Raw genomic sequence first — 16,965 nt, 5'->3', positions numbered from 1 at the left:
GTATAGGGGTGGGCGGAAAATCCGTTCCGTTCGCGGATTTTGCGGATTTTCGGGAAATCCGCAATCCGCGAGATTTGCGAATCTCCCGCAAAATCCGCAAATCCGCGAGCAGCGGATTTTGCTCGCACTGCTCGCACTGTTCGCGTGAGTTCGCGTGAGTTCGCGCCCCGCGAATAAGTGCAAAATTGCAGAAATACGATCTTAGCAAAACTGAAAGTATCTACTTACCAGGTTCAAAAGTTCAGGCTCATCATTAGTAGCCATTTCCTGTAGTGCTTCCTGAGGGGCCCCTCCAGAGTTCAGTTGCCAGTTGAAACTATTATGTGACCCTGCTCTGAACCTCAGAATAGTTACACATATGCCACAAAGGTCCTGAATTACAGCTAAGGGAGACAAGCAGGAGCCAGGCTGGAAGTTAAAATCCATTAATCAGCCCCTAATTCATTATTGTCAGTTGGGGCAGGGCAGGTGTTGTAACTAATTTTGCAACAATGAAAGCACTTAGCAAGTGCAAAAGATCACTAATCAGGGCGCACTAAGGAAGCAGGTGCCAGCTAAAAAAATATTCTGTGACACATTAATCAGCCCCAAATTAATTCAGGTCACTTGAGGCAGGGAAGGTGTGCTTTGCTTTGCCGAAAATAATGTACACTGGACAACCAGAGGGTGTGGTGATGAAACAGAGGGTGGCATGGGTGGGCCAGAGGGTGGCATGAGTAGTCAGAGAGTGGCAGTGGTGACAGAGAGTGGCAGTGATGAAGAAGAGTGTCCCAAACAGGCTGGACACGTAGAAACAACAAGTTCGCGAAACTTGCGACCCGACAGGTAAGTTCGCAATTTGCGAAAGTGTACAAAACCCTCGCAAACTGGCAGAAACACGGGCGAACACAAAAAAAAAAAATCCGCAAATTCGCGGGAATTCGCGGATTTTGCGGATTGCGAATCCGCAAATCCGCAAAATTCGCGAACGCGAGATCCGCAAAATTCGCTCATGCTTAATGCAGTAGTGCATGCACTTTCAAAGATTGATGGATAGGTTTGTACCCAAAGATTTGTTTATGTTCACAATTGTTTGTCCATGCTGTGCTATTTTTTCTTGTCTCCCAAAACCTTTCCCAAAAACCCCCGTACCCATCCATTTTTCAAACCCTAACCCTCTTCCCCCGGGCTGTGTGGTTTTGATTGATGTGTGACTAAATTACAGCAATAAATCCACACACTTGCTGGGGAGGATAAGGTGATAGCAACAGGCTGGTGAAGAAATCCGAGGATATATTCTTACTCTGCTTGACAAAGACCCATGGCTAATGTCAAAGAACTTCAACCGAATTAGTTATACTTTAACATTTGTTAGGCTACAATGTGGCACTGTTCTAGTGTACTTCTGTCACCTGCTATATTCTGTATTGTACCGTTGTATTGCTCAGGAGGACAAACCAGATTTCATTTTCTTTTTTTTCATAGGCAAGCAACTGCCACTGTGTCACACCACTAGTACCACCGCTATGAGGAAATTTTATCCGCCCAGGATTGCCAACCTTATTTGCTGTTTCCCGTGGAGCCAGCCCTGGGCCTAGCCCTACTTGCAAACAGAAATTACAGGTAAGATAGGCGTTTGGTTGGAGGTAGTATAATGGAGTATTAGGAGAGACGAGAGATTTGATTGATGGTAGTACTACTAAAGTCCTAGGACTATTCAGGAAAACAAACTTACTGTTATGTTAAACCCCCACCCACCAGACTCAAAAGCAGTAAAAAACAGGTATGGTCATATAAAGTTTCAAAAAGTATATTTTTATAGCCCTAACAAAAGAATCTCCCGCAAGACCCTCCCTAACCCCAACGATTGTCCTTCAAAAGTCCCCAAAAATCCCAACTCCCAATTCCCACCCCCCAAAAGTCTCTAAAAAAGGGGCAAGGGACACTATGGCAGGGTGCTGTTGGAATTAGCAGCCAGGGCATCATGCTCCTTGCGGAGGGTGGCAAGTTCGAAGCGGAGGCCCTCCACCACGTTCTTATAGTTATGGACCTCCTGCTCCAGGTAGGACAGTCTGAGGGATAAGCGGCGCCGGTGTGCCTTGCAAATCCTGTGAGGGGCAGCTGCTTTCTTTGCTGCTGGGCAGTGGCGTTTGGCTTTGGTAGCCCGGCTCCGTACCGCTGGAGCACTGCGCTGGCTGGCAGCCCGCACGGAGGAGGATGCAGCTGTCCCAGTGGACGTTGTTGTTGTACCAGACTGCGTCTCCTCCTCCTCCAGGGCCACCAGCCGCCGATATTCAGCAACAGTGGCATCCAGCCTCCGTTGCCGGGCCATTCGAGCCAGCTCCTTCCTCCTTGATGGTGTCTTGGATTTGGAAGGAGCAACTACATGAAAAAAGAAAGACATAGTCTGTAACCAATGCTCCTTAAGATTAACACAAAATGATTGAGCAGAAAGTTGTCACAGTACAAGTAGCAAATTGAAAGCACAGTACATAACTATTGAGGACAGTATCTATGTAACCTCCGACTTCTTCATCCTTGCTCTAACATTAGTGGGAGTTTAAGGAACAAATTCTACGAGCACTATGGACTTCTATTACAGTTGACTATGACAGTACACCACTCTTATTCTTCTTCTTCTCTCTTGTTTAGGAAAATTGGTACGTTATCTTATGCAAGCCGGCATAATGCCAGCGCAGTGAACTTGCACCCGAGAAAAACAGACGCACACCATGGTGAGTGAGACAGACTTGCGTTACTGTACCGGTCCAGTACATGCAGGTGGTCAAGCTCTTACTTTTCTATTACGGGTGGCACTGAGAATACTCTGTTAAAAGGGCTACTGCTTAATTAATTTAGCTTTCACCCTACAGTGCAAATGAGTATTAGAAAAGGAAAATGAAGAAGCTAAATTATTTGATTATCTATCACTTCACATGGGATGTATTTGATGACATATGGGATGACTTTAGGTGCTTTGCTTATTATTGAGTGAACAGTGATACCCCCACACATGAATGACGTACTACTACTAAATTAAAGTTATTAAGGGAGGTAGGGAGTGTCCACCGTAATAACCGGATATATGCTGTGCTTGCAGTTGCAATACAAACTACTGCTACTATTCATGGTAGTCTTTGGACAACGTTACAACTTCTTTTCCTTGCCTTTCCTACACTGGAACGGACGTGCGGGTGCGGTGTTACATGCTCTTCAAAGTAACACTTAGTTCATCCAGTGACCGTCTACTCTCTCTAGATACACATATGCTATCTAAGAGTCAGATAGTACCATGAATGATCCAGGCATCCATCCATTCAAAGTATATTGCACACATACAGTTTCTGTCTCACCCACCCAGGCTGTTCTCCTTCCACCCATCCTTGCTTCATCATTCACCCAGCCATGCACCATACCATTTTCTTACCTTCCCAGCCACCTCGGGGACCAAGCAAACACATATCATTCTTCTTTGCCAGTCATCATTACATTTCTAGTGCTTCCACACTTACTTACACCCTTCTTTCGCTTTTCGTTCATCCCATCCATCAAGTTCACCTCAGATCTGATTGGGATTCTTCTCGCCAAAAACTTCACAGCTAAGTCGAAGTACATTTAGAGGAGGCTACTACCTGCTTTTTTTATAATACACCCGTGCAGAAAGCACACTCTGCAGTCTTCAATCTCAATGACTAAGGAATGTATAGCTTACCTCTGCCCGCCACCACCGTGTGAACCCTCACAGGCATGTCCTTGTCCGGCACTTGCACCGCCTCCTCCCCAGAGTTGTCCTCCTCGTCCAATGCCACCACCACCTCCGCGCTGGCCCCGTCTCCAGATGTTCCACCTACAAAGTACATTTAATAATGTTAGAATACACCACTCACTACTATATAATATTTGGTCTAGGAGGAAGAAAGAAATGTGAAAAAAAGTGTACAATTTAATAATTTTTGACTGTGTACTCTAGAGTAAAAATGTCCCTTTTTCCAGGGAAGGCTGTTGTCTTGCTGCACTTTTTGGCACAACTGATGAATGTTTGCTTTTTACTTTTTAACACGCACCACTTTTTCTCCTAACAGACAGAACCTTGACTTCTAAGAACACGAGCAGGATCAAGTTCAAACCAGGTGAGAGCTCGGCTCGACCACAAGAAATGTGTCCAATTAATCGTCAGCACTAAGCACTTTTCCATTTTCAGTTACACGTTCACTTTTATGACAAACTTGAATTTAATAAATGTGTTTACTTTTAATAAAGCTTTTAAACTTAAATAGACTCTGTGGTTTTTGGTCCTCCAGACTAGAGTGGATGAGCTAAAGGTTTTCGAATTTTTGCAAGCATGAGTCCGTGCCTCTGCCATCGGTGACTTTGGGAGCTAAATGACTCTGCCACACTATCTAGTCAGTAAGGAGATTGGGGGTTCAACTACAAAGTCTGTTATCACTGAGGTATGTGGAAAGTCTAACAGTTACAGCACCTATTATAATTGATAAGCTAAGCGATGCATTATTTAGTGTCCATAGTTCTGTTTGTGCAGATTTGTCCCTGCAACAGTAGTAGAATGGATTGTCCTCCTATCCAAACCAAAAGTAATTTAGTATCTTATTCTTTCTTGGTGGTGGTCATTCACCTTTTTATTGTTGGCAATGGTCAAAGCATAAACATTTAGAATACTTGAAAAGACATTATGGACAATCCCAGAGGACTGCACTTAGTGCATAGAGCTATTGCTGACTAGAATGGGAGTCCAATGGAAATGCCAAATGTGCAATCTTAGTTAGCTACACAGACAGACTAATAAGAATAATCTAGTAATACCACACGGAGTCATAGTCGAGGCAGGATAAGAATTTAGATCCTGTCTACAAGAAGATCAAAGACGATTTAGAAAAAATCGAATGAGGAACGCTAGGAAAAAATAAGTACTCTATATTAAAATTAAAACTTACTGGGGCCAGCAAAGGAGCCCTCGATTGCCCGGTCCTGGCCTGCATCGACAACAGCACCCTCCTCCTCTTCCTCCTGTGTCCTCCTCTTGCCCCTGAGGGAAGCTGATGTACAACATGAAAGAAAGAAAAACAGAAAACATGGATGATATTTCTCAACCAAATCAAACATTTCAAAAGAACTAACAAAGTAACAAAATATTTTTGCGAAATAGCAAATAGGGAACGACTCCACGGGATATATTATTGACCAATCTCATGTGGTCGACTACGTCATTACTTTAGTATTGCTTGATTTGCGGACCCTCGAATTGGAAACTACCCTATGTAACCCTATGTAACTCACTAAACAAAGTACTAAAAAGGTTTGCCTAGGATTGGCAGGCAGCAGTCCGCAGCACGCAAAGTGACAGCCAAAGTCCATCGTGATTGAAGATCAGCGACAACACTAAAGTTTCCTACTACATTCACCAGTCATTAAAATACTCAAACTATTAATCCACCACCACTATTTCTTCTTATCGCCATGTGTACAAAGGAAGGACTGGACTTGAGTCTGTAGGGGCTGATTTAGAAGGCCCTTGCGGCTCTTTTGCCCCATTGTTGCGTGACTTTTGTGACGCAGCGACAGCACAAAAGAGGCGCAATGGTGCGGCGTATATTAACAACGTGACGCATATGGGAGATGCATCACGTTGTAAAGCCCTGCGCCAATAGGGGGCGTTCCGGCACAAGGGAGGGCGTTCCTGCGCAGGAACGCATCCTAAAAGTGGCTGAGGGAAATCTACAAGATTTCAATCAGTCACTTTGAGGACAATGATGCGTGACTCAAACCCTGCGCCTGCTTGAAGCAGACGTACGGCTTGACGCAGCATTGGGGAGATAGGGCACCCCAGAGCATTGATGGAGCTGCACCATCGTTGCGACGCAACTCCAGCAATGCGCCGCCTTTACGGCACAGATGCGTAACGCTTTGGTGACGTTTTGGGCCCATGGCGCACCGCATTGTAAATACGGCGCACCATGGGTGATGGTGGTGTGACGCACAATTACTGGCGCATCCCTGCAACTTTGCAGGGATGCGCCGGTAATTAAAAATCTGAACCTTAGTGTGTAGCATTACGCAGTTCTTTCAACTACACTCATACATAATTTCACAGGCCAATGAAATGAACACAAAATCTAAAACAAATAAGCATAGTAGCAACACTACTGAGAAGAAGGAGAGCAGTGTACCTGAAATGCACAGAAGATTTTGAAATAAAATTTACCTACAATGTAATGAGCAGCATTATTGCTCTTGGTAAAAAACACAAATTTGCAATATAATAACACAGCAGAAGAAAACATAGTAGTAAAGACATAGCTACTACTACTCACCAAGCCCGGGGATCTCAAGGCCAAGGAGGTCGAGCAGATCTCGCTCACGGGTCAGGACATCCGTCCAGCGGTGGGTGGCCTGGTTGTAGGTGCGCCAGACCCGAGAGTGGTGGTAAATGGCCTGGCACACCTTCTCCCACCGCTTCCGGCGCTCCCGGGCCCCGTACCCGGCACTGATCTTGCCGCCTCCCATGATGGTCCTGGGGAGGCGGCGCTGAACATAAAAAATGAGTTGGGCCACCTCCTCCGGGGTAAAGATCTCCCGTGGCATCACTAGCTCCCCCCTCAAACGCCCGCACGGGAGCCGGACACGGGGTGCGGGACCCTTCCCCTTCTCGGGATGCTTCCCGGCTCCCATCACCATGGTCTGGGCGGAAAGGAATAAAGAAAATGGAATAGGGAAGAGAAGAAAAGAAAAGAGTTTACAAAAGTAGTTTAAAATTAACCAAAAGTAGCAGTAAACACAAAAATATAGGGCTAGAAAAATAGAGGGATAGATAATAAGTAAAATAGATCAAAAAAAACTTCAAACAAGCAAAGGATGGCAGAGATTGACAGAGGATACAAAGACCATGCCCAGAACCATAGCAATGAATGAGAAACAAGATGGCCGCGCCCGTTCACGACCGCGCGGGTAAGTTCGCGCGAGATTTTCCTTGCGAACACGCGCGAGACTGTACTGGCAAGCCGCGGACTTTGCGAGATTACACTTCGCGCCCGGAAACGGAAATACGTCAGGCAAACAAGATGGCTGCGCCCTTGAACGACCGCGAGGGTAACTTCGCGTCTTGCGCTACGAGCGGCTCGCAAAAACGCACAAAACCTTGCCAACTAACACGCCGCAAAAAAAACAAATTGCATATTCGCACAAATTTGCGGCTTCCGAATCCGATCTCGCGCGTGTTCGCGCCCCGCGAAATTGCAGAAAAACGAGTTTTTCAAAACTGAAAGCACTCGGCAGGAGCAAGAGTTCAAACTCATCATTAGTAACAATTCCCGGTAGTGCTTCCTGACTGGGGCCCCTCCAGAATTCAGTTGCTAGTTGCAACAATTGTATGACCCTGCTCTGACCCTCACAGCAGGCTCATACAATAGCTACAAGTAGGCCACAAAGAAGGTCCTGGGGAAAAAAATGCACTGCAACAGAAAGCAAAATTACAGATAAGGAAGCAGGTGCCAGACTGGAATTTTAAAACAGTGACACATTAATAAACTAACCCCAAATTAATTCATCTCAGTTGAAGCAGGGCTGGTGTGCTTGCTTTTCTCCCCCATAATCTACAGTAATGATGAACCAGAGGGTGGCATTGATGTAACAGAGGGTTTCAGTGGTGAAACAGAGGGTGCTGGGAACCTGTGATGATGAACCAGACGTAGAAACAACATAATTCGCGACCGTTGCGCGCCGAAATGTAAGTTCGCAATTGCGAACTGGTACGAAACCCTCGCGAACTGGCAGAAATCCTTGCGAACACAAAAAAAAAAATCCGCAAATTCGCAAGAATTCGCGGATTTTGCGGATTGCGAGTTCGCAAATCCGCAAAATTCGCGAAGGCGAGATTCGCAAAATTCGCCCATACTTAACTGCAACGCACCTGGAAGACCTCCCTTGCGCAGAGGAATCCAAAGCAGCAGCAGTTTACGCTGCATTGCACGGGAGCACCCACTGCAACGCACATGGAAGACCTCCCGTGCGCAGAGAAACCCAAAGCAGCAGCAGCTCATGCTGTGCTGCACGGGAGCACCCACCGCAACGCACCTGGAGGACCTCCCGTGCGCAGAGAAACCCAAAGCAGCAGCAGTTCATGCTGCGTTGCACGGGAGCACCCGCTGCAACGCACCTGGAAGACCTCCCATGCGCAGAGAAATCCAAAGCAGCAGCAGTTTACGCTGCGTTGCACGGGAGCACCCACTGCAACGCACATGGAAGACCTCCCATGCGCAGAGGAATCCAAAGCAGCCGCAGCTCATGCTGCGTTGCACGGGAGCACATACTGCAACGCACCTGGAAGACCTCCCTTGCGCAGAGCAATCCAAAGCAGCAGCAGTTTACGCTGCATTGCACGGGAGCACCCACTGCAACGCACATGGAAGACCTCCCGTGCGCAGAGAAACCCAAAGCAGCAGCAGCTCATGCTGTGCTGCACGGGAGCACCCACCGCAACGCATCTGGAGGACCTCCCGTGCGCAGAGAAACCCAAAGCAGCAGCAGTTCATGCTGCGTTGCACGGGAGCACCCACTGCAGCGCACATGGAAGACCTCCCTTGCGCAGAGGAATCCAAAGCAGCCGCAGTTCATGCTGCGTTGCTCTGCTCCAGATTTTTTAAGCCATTCAAAACCACGCAAAGTGACTCTTCTTTTCTTCATAAATCTTACTTAGAACTTTGCATCACACATCTACCACGGTGCGCGGTGCAAGCATGACGCAAACCTCTTGTAAATATGCCCCCAAGACTTGAAGATACCCAAACACCTACAGTGCTGCAAGGACAAACTAAAGTCCATGCAGCACTATTCACATGTCTGTAGCACAATATGCTGCGCTGGACGGGAGCGCGTGCAGCGCCGTCTTGAGTGCTCGCCGGAGCCCCAGGGTGACCCCAGACCAGTGAAGTCTCTGAACTGGATCATCATTAGTATTAAAATCCACATCCCTGCATTGACTCGGGTTCCCAAAATCCGTTCCCACCCAGGAGCTGCTCCGTAGCATCCTCACAAACTCCTCAAAAGTAGGCACGGTCGAAGTGGGCAGGATACTTTGGGAACAACTTTCCAAAGCTTTACTATTTTGTTCGAAACACTTTCCATATAGTTTGCTAAAAACATCCATCCCTGAATGGTCAATGCAGTCTTGAGCTGCCTCAGTGTGAGGAAAGGAGGGCTTGTCACCTGCACTCTGAAGAGTGGAGGGACAGACAGACAGCTAAAGTAGAAGCAAGCCTTCTCTCTGCAGGCCTGCTGCCAGACAGAAATGTAAACAGTGCAACTGGTCAATCAGCAAAACTGAAGCCTTTATAGCTTTAATTCATGGATTACTTGAAGCTTCATGGGGTCAAAAAGTTATTCTTTTTGAGAGGTCCTATCAGCCACTACACTCATCCTCGACCTCTGCAAAGAGACCACATCACCCCCACCTCAGAAACCTCCACTGGCTCTCCATCCAGAACAGATGCCACTTCAAGATGCTGAGACCCACCTACAAGGCCCTCCATGACCAAGGACCCGCATACATCAGCCAGCGCCTGAACTTCCACCAACCCTCCAGACACCTGCGTCCAGCTCCCTCGCTCAAGCTGCCCGCATCCGCCAAAGCAACGGCGGAGGTCGCTTCTCCTACCTCGCCCAAGCTGCCCCAACCCTCCAGACACCTGCGCTCCACCTCCCTCGCTCAAGCTGCCCGCATCCGCCAAAGCAACAGCGGAGGTCACTCCACCTCCCTCGCCCAAGCTGCCCGCATCCGCCACAGCAACAGCGGAGGTAGCTTCTCCTACCTCGCCTCTGGAACAACCTTCCCTTTCACCTCCGTACAGCATCGTCTCTCTCAGAATTCAGAAAGGGACTCCAGACCTGGCGTTTTGACTGAGTCCAGCAAGAACCTAGCGCCTGGATACCCTCTCGGGTGATTGGCAGCGCTCTATACATCCGCTCTGAGCGCCTGCTTTTAAGGGAAACCTTTACAAAACGTTTTGCACCACGTGTAGTCTCATTTCATATTACTAAAAATATACATTTTGAAAGCATGGAAGCACCTAAAAGTTTTATCATTTGCAAGTTTTTTACTGTACTGTGTACAGGCTATCTTATACATTTTTTAAAACTAACAGCTTACCTATCCATAGGGCTTTTTGTCACAGGCTGAGACCTCATTATAGTAAATACGCGTCACTATCCCCAGGGCAACGTCGAGGATTCAAACCAGTGAGCCTTTGGTTACCTAGACATCTGAAGCGATGCATTAACCAGCCGACCCTCCTGCCAGAACAAGGCCTTTCCCACAGATTAGTTTAACTTGAATTTATATCTCATTTAAGGGTGTGCATTAATTGTATGTGCTAGTATTCCCTCTAGGTGAAAGGCCAAGAAAATAGCTACAGAATATTTTGTTCTTTTTACGATAATCTCTCAAAGTTTGGCGTTAGCTTGATGATAGGGGCTCACAAACTTAGCCATGATATCCACCTTCCATAGGATATCATGGCTAAGTCAGGAAAATACCAGGTGTAAAAAAAGCAGCGCTAACCGCGGTTAGCGCTGCTTTTTTTATCACTAACAGGGTTAGTGATATCCTTGATAATAGGACAAATGTCGCTTAACAACATTTCTCCTATTATTTTTCTCTGGAACGCCCCTTTGCATCTCATTAGAGATGCAAGGGGAAGCGAAGAGAAAAAGAGTGCTAACATGTGAATTTGCGTGTTAGCACCCTGTTGCTGATAGGGAGATAATTTTATCTCCGCTTTCTTGGCTTTTAAAGCCAAAAAAGAAGAGATCAATCCCTTGATAATATCCCCCCTTGATAGTTAAATCCATGTTGATTTATTTACTGCCAGTTTGTTTACTGGTGTTGTATAGAGTTTGAACTGTTACCTTTCCTCTGACACACTCACTCTCAAGCTTGGCACTGCCAAGGGAGGATTCAGGGCATGGGCATCCTCAGAAATTTTTCCAGGGGGGGGAGCTAACCTGGCAAATGAGGGGGTGTGGCTAATGTTAATCAATAGGGACGGGGCTAAAATGGCAGACAATCAGGATCGGGTAATGCTCAGACCAAGCTGAGAAAAAAAGTGGTGAATTCTGCATTTGAAACTGGACAACAATTAGAGCACACATATGAACCCTAACATTATCCCCCTGGCCCCTTAACACTCATACATTCCCTGACCCCTAAAATTGTCCCCCTGGTACCCCAAAACCCATACCCGCCCTGAACCCTAAAATGTCCCCCACCTTGCAACCCAAAACCGATACCCTCCCTGAATCCTACCCCCATGGTACCCCAAAACCCATACCCACCCTGAACCCTAAAATACCCCTGCCCCCCCTAAACTCATACCCGCCCTGAACCCTAACATTACCCTGGCACCCCAAAACCCATATCCACCCTGAACCCTAACATTTCCCCTGGCACCCCAAAACCGATACCCGCCGTGAACCCTAAAATTATCTCTGGCACCCCAAAACTCATACCCACCTTGAACCCTAAAATTATCCCTGCCACCCCAAAACCCATACCCACCCTGAACCCTAAAATTACCCCACTGGCATCCCAAAAGCTGAACGCTACGGGCAGAGACACCTGCACTGCCATCCCTTTCCCCCTGCTGTGCACATCTTCCTACTCCCAGCCCATGACGAGGCAGCTAGAAGTGGTGATTTGTCATTCTGAGGGGTGTGAATGTTATAAGAATGTGTGTGCCTGTTTGAGACAGCTTCCCTGCACAGCACACACACACAGCCACACCTGAGTACTTCACACAGGTCTTTACATTTACTTGGTAATGAGGCTTTGTTGTGTTTTCACCCCTACTTAGAGCCCCTGCATTTCCACTCTGCACATGGCTTTGGCTGGATGAATTAGCCCCCCCCCTCCCGAAATTTGAGGGAGACGAGTATTTGAGGTTTAAATGAAGGGTGAACGAGGGATTGAAGACGGAGAGTGGTAACCATGATGGGGCAGACATTTAATGCAGTTTCCGTTTCAAATGGGTTTATTGTTCAAATCTAATTTGACAGACTCGCAGACATCAAATGCTGCTGCCTTTCCATGGCGTCTGAGAGTTTTTTTCTGGAAGTTGGATCGACAAGCTGATCGGGTTCTTTTCTTCCTTCATGTGGTGGTGATGAGTGGGTTGCAGGGCGCCTGCACTTGTCGCCTTTGTCATTGGTAGCCCCCGCTTCCATCTGAACGCCGAGGATCACCGCCCCCCCCCAACCACCGGCACCTGAAGGGGTCGCTGTGATGACTAGGGTGGCCAACTGGCATGGGTGCAAATTCAGGACAGTGAGTGTAAAAATTCAGGACAAAGGGTCAAAATTCGGGACAAAATGTAAGGTTTACAGACAAATCAGAGGTTGGGCAATAGTGTATAAGTAAGTAAATAGACAACCACTAAAGTACAAGTGAAAACAAGTTCATATTAGGTTGAGACAATTGTGCACTTCATGGTTTGTCAGTATACGCGCAGCTTTAAGCAAATGTGCAGGTCTTTCCACCTTTCCAGCTCCCAGAGAAAACGCCTGATGCCCGGTCCGGCCAGTCTGGCCTTGATACCACCCTCCAATGGCGCCCCTCATCTTCACATAGACCCTCTCTCATGGGTATTTAATTTTTTCTATAGTGCTACTCATCCCAAGTATGTGGGGCAGAGTTTTGGAGTGCATTACAACACACATTATATAGAGACAATCACGCATATAAATATGAAAGTCAATGTATAGGAAATGTTGCTTAAGATAATGGGGCTTACAATGTGTAATCATACTTTCATCCATCGTTCAGCCTTTCACCATTCATTCTGTCCTTCCATCTGTGTGCCCATCCGTGCAGCCACTGTCGGTAGTGGGAGTAGCTGCCGGGCGGTGACGTTGGGAGGGGGAGGGGCAGGGTGGGGGGTAGTAATCTATGGATTACGGAGCTTCGAACGAATTTTGTTGTGTGCACTGCATCCCCGAATGCCATGCAGTGCATGCAATGAAATTCATTTTATTTATTTATATGGTTACTTACCTGTAAAGCTCCGTAATCCATAGATGTAATGTAATGTAATGTAAGTGTGCTCTTTTATAGCGCGACTGTCACTCCAAGGAGCATCCTGGCGCTTATAGCCCGTAGCCAGATGGAAGGCCGGAAAAGTCAGCTCACACATCTATCTCATTTGAACAGGACGCTGTGTCTACACCAGAGTCATACAGACCGAGTCTGGAAGGCTGAAGATCCAGGTTTTCAGAGCCTTACGGAAAATCTTCTCATCGGAGATTAGGCGCAGGTTGGGAGGGAGTTTATTCCAAGCTTTTGAGCCCAGTGTTGCGAGAGATTTCCCTCCTCTAGTTGAAAGTCTGAATTTAGGGGTCTGTAATAAATTCATGTTGGCTGATCTTAAAGAGCGTGTTGGTGCATAATGTTTGAACCAGGGAAGGAAGTATTTAGGTCCTTTTTGGTGATATGCCCTAAAGGTAATTACTAGGATTTTGAAAAGTATGCGTTTGTGAATAGGTAGCCAGTGTAGGGCCTTGAGGGCGGCAGAGACAGAAGACCTCCTCGGCCATTTTAGGACCAGACGGGCAGCAGCATTTTGGACAACTTGCAACCTATGCAGGACAGATCGATTTAATCCTGCATATAGGCTGTTGCAGTAGTCCAAACGAGATGTTACAAGTGCTACTGTCACCGTCTTCCTAGCTGTCAGAGGAAGAAAATCAAAAAACTTTCTAAGCCCTCTGATGATGTTAAAACAAGACCCTGCCACTGCCCCTGCTTGCTGTTTGAAAGATAGGGCACTGTCGAATCTGATCCCTAAGTTCCGGGCCGCAGTGATGGTATCCGGAGGGGACTCCACCCCTAAAGGCCACCATAGGCTGGGGGAGAAGGGGTTTTGGGGGCCGAAGGGTATAATTTCGGTCTTCCCAGCATTACATTTTAGGTGGTTGTCACGCATCCAAATGAAGGTTGCTGTGAGGCAGGCTTTTAGATTTTCCTCTGCCTTTCCATTTTCCCTGTCTAGCACTAGGATGAGCTGAGTATCGTCAGCGTATGATATAGTACTGATGTTAAAAGACGAAATCAGCTCAATCAAAGGGATCATGTAAATGTTAAACAGTACCGGGCTTAGGCTGGAGCCCTGCGGTACCCCTGTTTGTATGATTTTTTCCTCAGAGCGGTGTTCTCCTAACACTGTGACCTGCCTACGGTGGTCGAGGAAATTCCTCAGCCAGTCCAACGCGGTGCCCCCAATCCTTGCTGCCCTCAGTCGCCTGATTAGTATTGAGTGGGACACCGTATCGAAGGCCGCCGATAGGTCAAGTAGGATAAGGACGGCCTTCTTCCCCTGATCCATGGCGGTCTTCAGTGTCTCCACGGTGTACAGAAGGGCGGATTCCGTAGAGTGTGAGGCCCGAAACCCAGATTGATTAGGGTGCAGGATATCCTCGTCCTCTAGGAATTTGGTGAGCTGTTTATTCGCCACCCTTTCGGTCATTTTAAAGAGCATCGGGAGCAGGGAAATTGGACGGAGGTTGGAGAGTGTTGATGGATCTGGCAGAGATTTTTTTTGCAGGGGTTTCACTGCCGCTAATTTCCAGTCCGAGGGGATATCCGCAGAGGATAAAGATGAGTTTATGATATTGTTTATGAAGAGATTAACTGTATCTACTAGGGCATGTAACATCATAGGGGGGCAGGGGTCAAAGGGAGATCCAGATTTTGTAGACAGGATCAGTTGACGTGAGTCTTCTAGATTAATAGGCAGAAAATCACAAAATTGTGCTACTACCGGGGCGATTTCAAGGTCCTCTACTGCTATGACAGCAGGCTGTTCAGAGAAGCCTTTGGTAAGGTTTAGTATTTTCTGCTCAAAGAAATCCGCAATCGAGTTGCATAAGGTGAGAGAGGGCGGAATCTCTGATAGGAGGAACCTTGGTTTCATAAAATCATTCACCACTTTAAAGATCTCTTTCTGTTTGTTATTCGAGGAATCAATTGCTTTTGAGTAATATTCTTTTTTAGCAGTTTTAATCTGGGCATGGTACTGCCTCCTAGATTCTTTGTAGTGGCAGAGATCTTCTTCCTTGTACAAACGGCGCCAGGTTCTCTCTAATTTTCTAACTTCTACATGTTTCTCCTTCAGGGAGAGTGAGAACCAGGGTGCCGATTTTTTTGTATGGAAAGGTTTGCTGGGGTTTGTGGCCTTAGGGGGACCTCGAATTTCCTCTAGCCAAGAATTAAAATTTTTATTATCTTCCTCCGTGATGCCGGTCTGAATGGGTTTAAGTGCCATAGCTCTGAGCTGCAAATCCGGGTCCTTGCTTATTTTCTTCCAGTCATGTTTCTTACTAGTGTTTACTTTAGGGAGACCCTTTTTGATCCCCTTTCCTTCCACTGAAAAGTCAAATGGAATGAACATGTGGTCAGTCCAGGTTAGGGGACGGGGCGGTTTTACCTTTAGACATGTACGGTTAGAGCATACGCAGTCCAGTACGTGTCCTGCCTTATGCGTGGGGTCCCGTGTCAGTAGGGCCAACCCTAATACATCTATAAGATCTTTAAAACAGGATGCGTTAGTGTCGGAGTCAGAATCAAGGTGTAAATTTAGATCGCCTAAGACAGTAAAATTCGCAAATTTGAGGGCGAGGTTGCTGATCACCTCAGCTAAACTAGCTAGGAAGTTTTTCTGTTGACCGGGGGGTCGGTATATCAGTACTCCAGACAGGGTAAAAGTTGTGGTGTTGAGTAAAGTAAGATTAAAACCTAGACTTTCCGCCTCCTTGATATCTGGAAGATCAAATGTAGTGCATTTGATCGAGTCGCGATGGATGATGGCAAGCCCCCCCCGCGTTGTATCTGCCTATCCAATCGCTGGATGCGGTACCCTTGTGGTAGCGCTAGGACAACATCAGGGGTAGACCAGGCTTTAAGCCACGTCTCAGTGACGAACAGGCAATCTAGGTCATTCTCAGTAATTAGGTCGTATACGTTGGCGCCATTTTTACCCATTGACCTAGCGTTAATGAGTCCACCCTGAAAGATTTTTAAGCCGGTAGGTGTATTGGCATGTATCAGCGGGCTTAGCTCAACTTTACAGTGTTTACAGCATATAGGTCCCCTCCAGGTGTCTGCATTCAGAATATTTTGACAGCAGCTGTTCTGGCCCTGCAGTGTGAGTAGCTTGTCCCTAGATAAGTGTAACTCCTGATGGGAATGGCCAAGGGCAATGTCCCTAGTCCCGGCCGCGGCACGGACGGGCACAGACGGGCTTACCTCTGGCGCACCTCCGGCGCGCCATCGGTGCGCCCGCTGCGCGCGTCCGCTGCGCGTCAGCCCCATGTGAGCTTTAAGTAGGAGGCTCCTGACGGTCCTAGTGAAACCACTAGACCGTCACCTCTCTAAGATGGCCACCGGAAGTGAGGGTGCTAGACTCCCTCTGTCCCGCGCTGGTCCACTCCCTCCACAACAAACAGCACAAGCTGCGGTGGAACGGGGAGATGAGCGGTGACTTTCCCACACAAGGTACAATTTTACTACAGTGTCCACATTTTAAAATTATACTGTGCAAATATCAATTCTTTTACATCAGTACATACGACGATATTAAAATTACAATTCTGCTATTAACAGCGTGCTAGGATTAAAAGTAGTCAGCAGCGCGTCTGCCTATCCGAGTATATGTGCAAGTAAGTGCTTCAGCGCGCCAAAAAAGCTCGCCTTAAGTAGGAGGCTCCTGACGGTCCTAGTGAAACCACTAGACCGTCACCTCTCTAAGATGGCCACCGGAAGTGAGGGTGCTAGACTCCCTCTACCCCCCATCCTGCCCCTACCCCTCCCAACGTCACCGCCCGGCAGCTACTCCCACTACCGACCGCGGCTGCATCCATGACCATATTCATCCATTTACAAACCTATCCTTCACGTTTCCTTCCATCCATTATTTCACTCACCCATCC

The sequence above is a fragment of the Lissotriton vulgaris genome, chromosome 9, assembly GCF_964263255.1.
Source record: "Lissotriton vulgaris chromosome 9, aLisVul1.2, whole genome shotgun sequence".
NCBI classification, from domain to species: Eukaryota; Metazoa; Chordata; class Amphibia; order Caudata; family Salamandridae; genus Lissotriton; species Lissotriton vulgaris.
This window is presented reverse-complemented; position numbering follows the sequence as displayed.